The sequence below is a fragment of the Tiliqua scincoides genome, chromosome 4, assembly GCF_035046505.1.
Source record: "Tiliqua scincoides isolate rTilSci1 chromosome 4, rTilSci1.hap2, whole genome shotgun sequence".
NCBI lineage: Eukaryota > Metazoa > Chordata > Lepidosauria > Squamata > Scincidae > Tiliqua > Tiliqua scincoides.
In genome coordinates, this window is record NC_089824.1 from 127,006,270 (window position 1) to 127,012,856 (window position 6,587).

Sequence of the window (6,587 nt, forward strand, 5' to 3'; positions counted from 1 at the left end):
CCACCCTCCATGCAGCCCGTCCTCCAGAGGAAGCCTCGCCCATCCCGGCAAGCCCCGCCCACTGCGTTGCAGGTTCGTCGCCTGTCTGCCGCGCTCGGCGGTGACAGACAGGCGGAGGGAGGCAGGTGCCGAGGGTTCTGCGGCGTTTGCGGAAAGACCTCCCTGCCCTCTGCGGAGCTGAGCCGCGCCCGCACGCGCTGCTGGCGGTGGAACGAAGGCTCCGCTGCGCCTGGCTGGGAAGGAGTTCCCTCCTCGGTGGCGGGATTCCTTCCAGGAGGACGTTTCCCTGGGAGTGAGGCTGCAGTCCTGGCCACACTTACCTGGGAGGAAGCCCCATTGACTCTGATGGGACTTCCCTCTGAGTAGACAGGCAGAGGCTGGGGCTGTGAGGCTGCAGCGTATCCACACTTACTTGGGAGGAAGCCCCCTTGACTCTAATGGGACATTCTTCCCAGTAGACAGGCAGAGGCTTGGTGTCTAAGGCTGCAGCCCTGTCTACACTTACCTGGGAGGAAGCCCCATTGACTCTAATGAAACTTACACCTGAGAAGTCATGGATAGGATTGGGCTCTTAAGGCTGCAATCCTATCCACGCTTACCTCCTGAATTGGCCTTTTCAGCCACGCTAGACGCTGTTCCAGAACCATCTTTCAGAGCGCGATACCAGAGTCTTTCGAGACTGAAGGTTGCTAACATACAAATTCCATTGATTAGAATGGGACTTACTTCCTCACTTGCATAGGATTGGGCTCTAGGGCAGATGCAAAAATAATGGAGGGGGGAATGTTAAAGAGCATGGTGGGGTAGTCATTTAAGACCAAGAGAGTCAATTCTGGCTCCTTTTTAAATTCACTTCAAATTATATTTATTTTAAACATGTATTTTTGCACTCCATGATGAGGCTCCACCTAGTTGCCCTATTTGCATCCAAATGAGGCACTTCAAGACCTAGTATATGAAGTCTGCACACTTCCAGTATATGAATCGCTCTGCACACCTCCAGACTGGGAGAAAGCAGGGGGTTTGAGCTTTCATTGTATTTTGTGAGTCATTTGTAGGCACTGATGTGTACTGGAAATGCTCTGCACACACATTAGATAAAGATTATTTCCCCAACAATAGAATAGCAAATGACTATCACTATAAAAATTGGAATACCAAGCATGTTCTAAATACATGATTCAACTGTTAAATTTTTTTAAAATGAGTGCTATTTTAAATAAAAGGAGAGGTGGTATCGCACTTTAAAGGTATTTTATTTCTGCCAAATATGGACTAGGAACAAGAGGCATTGCTGTGTTAGGGCCCAGTCCTATCCAACTTTCCAGCACTAATGCAGCCATGCCAATGGGGCATGCGCTGCATCCTGCGGTGGGGCTGCAGTCATGGAGGCCTCCTCAAGGTAAGGGAACATTTGTTCCCTTACCTTGGGGCTGCATTGGCACCAGAAAGTTGGATAGGAATGGGCCCTGAATCTGTTGGCCTCAAGACACCTATGAGGCTTGTGGCATCTTACAGCTATGCATGCCTTCTCAGATGTTAGTTCAGTGTGACTTACTCCTGGGTAAGTGTGTGTAGGAAAGAGTCAACATCAGGGCTGTCTTGCTAATAAACAGTGTGACCACTGGCCAACCTTCTAGGATCATCCTGCAGCTTCCAGGAATCGCCATCAATCTACAAATGACTACTGAGAGCCATCCTGGAGGTTTTAATGGAGCCATCAGGAATTTCCAGCATTACATCAGATTGGAGCAGCTTCAATCCTAGCTGGCAAGCCAACTGACAAGGTGTGGTGAGACTGCTGACACAGGGCCCAATCCTATCCAACGTAAGTGTAAAGTCATGCACATTGGGGCAAAAAAATCAAAACTTTAGATATAGGCTGATGGGTTCTGAGCTGTCTGTGACAGAGCAGGAGAGAGATCTTGGGGTGGTGGTGGACAGGTCGATGAAAGTGTCGACCCAATGTGCAGCGGCAGTAAAGAAGGCCAATTCTATGCTTGGGATCATTAGGAAAGGTATTGAGAACAAAACGGCTAATATTATAATGCTGTTGTACAAATCGATGGTAAGGCCACACCTGGAGTATTGTGTCCAGTTCTGGTCACCGCATCTCAAAAAGAACATACTGGAAACGGAAAAGGTGCAAAAGAGAGCGACTAAGATGATTAAGGGGCTAGGGCACTTTCCTTATGAGGAAAGGCTATGGCGTTTGGGCCTCTTCAGCCTAGAAAAGTGACGCCTGAGGGGGGACATGATTGAGACATACAAAATTATGCAGGGGATGGACAGAGTGGATAGAGAGATGCTCTTTATACTCTCACATAACACCAGAACCAGGGGACATCCACTAAAATTGAGCATTGGGAGGGTCAGAACAGACAAAAGAAAATATTTCTTTACTCAGCGTGTGGTTGGTCTGTGGAACTCTTTGCCACAGGATGTGGTGATGGTGACTGGCCTGGATGCCTTTAAAAGGGGATTGGACAAGTTTATGGAGGAAAAATCCATTATGGGGTACAAGCCATGATGTGTATGCACAACCTCCTGATTTTAGAAATGGGTTATGTCAGAATGCCAGATGCAAGGGAGGGCACCAGGATGCAGGTCTCTTGTTATCTGGTGTGCTCCTTGGGGCATTTGGTGGGCCGCTGTGTGATACAGGAAGTTGGACTAGATGGGCCTATGGCCTGATCCAGTGGGGCTGCTCTTATGTTCTTATGTTCTTAACTTTCCAGCACCAGTGCAGTCGCAATGCAGCCTTGAGGTAAGGGAGCAAATGTCTCCATACCTTGAGGAAGTCTCTGTGACTGCCGCCTCTCCACAAGATGCATTGCACACCCCATTGGCACATCTGCGCCAGCACTGGAAAATTGGATAGGATTTGACCCTCAGGCAGTGGTTTGCCACATGTGGTGGACTGGTGTCCCATACCGACCAATGGTCCACCCCACATAATTAGCACATAATTAGCCAGCCAAATGGCAGACAGCAGGAAATGGATCAGAAAAAAGCGTAGATAAATCGAGTGGAGTGAGCTGGGTGTGGGCACCTTATTACACAGAATCTGAATCTTATTACACAGCCTCAGAATCTGGGACAGGACACTTGGGGAGAGTCTTATGAGTATATTCATTTTCTTTAAAATACAGGTGCAGCCTATTTATCCACAGATTTTTTATCTGCGGATTTGTCTCAATGCAAATGGAGTGGGGGTACTGAAAGTCACACACACCTTTGCCTGCTTTGCCCTGCGCTGGCATTTCCAGGCAGCCCAAAACACTGCAAAAAGGTTCTGCCTCACCCAGGCAGGGAAATAGCCCTGGAGCCCTGGAAGAGGTTCCCCTTGCAAAGGAACAGTAACACTCCTGGAGCCCCTGAGCCAGCAAAGAGGCTGAAGAGGGGAAGGGGGCACCGAAAATCTCTGTAGCCAGAACATGTGCAGCAAGGTGGAGCTCTCTCTCTCTCACTCACTCACACAGGGGCAAGTGTGGTAGCAACAGAGGGGATTGCTTTAAAAAACCCAGGGAGTGTTTGCCAAATTCCCCCCCCCCCATGGTGCAGGCAATCACCGACACAAGCAACCCCCCCCCACTGAGATGGTGCAGGCTATCACTGACACAAGCAAGCCTTCCCAGTAAGCAAAGCATGTGATGTAGCCTACAATCCTCTCCACACTTTCCTGGGAGTAAGCCCCATTGACTACAATGGGGCTTACTTCTGAGTAGAAAGGCATAGGGCTGGACTCTTAAAGCTCAGCAGGACAGCTGGCAATGGGGAGGGCTGAGTACAGAGTGGAGTGGAGGGGATTGATAACAGCTGCCTTAGTTTCCTTCCATCCGGAAGTGTCAGGCTGCAGTGTATTTGCATAACTCTATGGAATTTAGCACAATGCGTTTTTGTTAATCACGCTGAGTCACGGAACAGAACTAAAGTGGAAAAATAGGCTCCCCCTGTATTTCTACCTTGACTTTCCCCTTGTGATAAAGGCTGCAATGCTATGCACACTTTCCTGGGAGTAAGCTCCATTGAACAAAATTGATCTTTTAAATAGACTAGGATTGTGCTGTAAATCACCCAAGGCAAGTTACTGAGTAATTAAAAACAAAATGCAGTGAAAACAACCATAGTAAGCAAGTAGAACAGCAAAACAACAGCATGTGCAGCACACAGGGATAAATCAATGACACAACTGATAACAGAAGAAACTTAATCAAGACAAGGCAAAATAAGTTTTTAACCTGTGCTGCAAAGGCAACAAGGAAGGTGACAGCTCCAAAAGGAGAGAATTCTCAACTGTGGTGGCACCATGGAAAAAACCCTACCCCGTGCTGTCACCAGCCTAGCTTCAGCTGGTGGCAACAGCCAGCGAGGCTGTTGGAGAGGCCCACTGGTAACCATAGAGGACAGGCCTTTTCATACAGAAGTCAACACCAGCACCATGAATGATGCCTGGAATGGAACTGGCAGCTGATGACAGTAGCCTGTCAGTAGCCTGAGTCAGACAATTGAGTGGCATTTGTGACAACCAATGATAACTCCCAACCACTGCATATTGTCATCAGGAATTGCATTAATGGTTCGGCCAGACCAAAGGCCCCTGCCTATTAGGGGGCCAACCTGAATTGCCTGACCCGAAATCCTTAGTTCATGGAAGTGTTCAATGTACCATCAGAGGATGGTCAAAGGACACCATGGGGGCCTAGTGCTGGGCTTTGCCCCATAGCCCCTACTCACTCCTTTAGATGTATGAAGTTATCACTAAGTAGATAGCTATATATACTGTGAGTACAGAGAAAGGATGATATTATCATTAATAGTATGTATAAAGGTTAAGCAATCCAAGAGATAGCAATTGGTGTGGTTCCAAAACAAATTCAGAATGATGGTTGCTCTCCCATCAAATGCTTTCTGCTTTCCACTACTCACACATAAACACAGACACTGTGCATGGATGTTGCTCAAATTCTTTTGATCAACTGTTTTCGTATGTAGGCTCTGTGCGAGGTATGCATATCAAAAGCACACATTCCGTGTCTGAGAAACAAAGGCTGTGTCTGTTTAGTTGTGTTGCTTATGTTGCTATAATGATTACAAAGTATTAAAAAGGAACCGAAACAGGTAAACTGTACTTTTGCTATTTAACTTTGACTGTATTCAAGAGGTGAATTTTAGATGCTGTTTAGAAATAGGTCCCTATTGTAATATCTTTGCCAGCTCCCTGTACTGATATCTGAAATAGCATTCTTGTTATTGCTACATTTCACATATCCATTGAACAAAGAGCATGACATGATCCAGGTAATGCATGGATGGAGAGAGTAATAGAATTGTGAGGAGACAGTTCAACAGAGGCATGACCAGACAACACTCACCCTTCAGGTGCTGTCACCTCCTCTTCTCCTCCACCACTTCTTCTAACTGGGCCTAGTTCTGTCCAGTGTGATGCAGCTGCAATGCAGCCCTGAATGTTCCCTATACTTGAGGAGGCCTCTGTGACTTGCCCCCCACTGCAGAATGTAGCGTGGACTCCTTTGGCATGGTTGCATCAGTGCTGGAAAATTGGATAGGATTGGGCCCTGTGTGGGGAGAATCCTGGGAGCAGAATCCCCATGCCCAGCTAGTTAAGATGCAAGAGTGAAGAAGACAGCAATGGAGAACAGCCCCCCCCCCCCCGGCTGCCCAAAGGGAGCAGGTTTTGAGCACTTCTTCAAATGCCGGGTCAGCTTGGGCTGAGTGTGGCAGACAAGTACAATACAGAATGTAAACATAATTACCTTCTACTTCAAAATATAAACTCTAAAGAATTGTTCAGTAGCTCCTAGCTTTTGAAATTATGAACTGGCAACCCTAGCTGGCACCATCAATGAGAGGAAAGAATGGTGACTCAGCAGAGCTCACTTTGAGCCAGCACTCATCAGTACTCAGCCCTGGAATTTCCTTTCAATGCCAAGAACCTGCCTGAAATGATTTGTGGAGTAATAGCAAAGAAAGAGTGCTTTCCTGCATGCACACGGCACATTTTTACTCTATACAATGTAGTAATTAAAGTGGTATATGTGTTTTCCGGGACTCCTACAATGTCTTGCCAAGTTGCCAGTAGACTGAACCTGAATGTTTCGTCAAACTCTCACCATTGCCGCTGAGAGCCAAACTTGAGACAAGACACAGGAAATATATCAAAAATATATCTAGCAGTTAATACAACAGAGGAAAGGACAAACCCCTTACTGTCTCAGTTCTAATCTGAATTGACCCTCACTACTACCAGTGTGTAGGTTTCAGGCGTATAATGTGAAAAGGATATTTCTCCAGGCTGTGTAAGAGGGTGTGCAGTGCAATTCCAACATATTAGTCAGAAGTCAATCCCTCTGAGTTCATGGGGAGTTAGGCTGCAATCCTATCCATACTTGCCTGAGAGTAAGTCCCATTGACAATAACGGAACTTACTTCTGAGTAGACATACATTGAGATTGGGCATCAGTCAATAATCAGTGTGTGATGGAAAAGGATGGGAGTGTAACATTTAATGTTTAACTAGATATTATAAGCTTCTGTTTAATTAAATGAATGAGTCTGCCAAACTG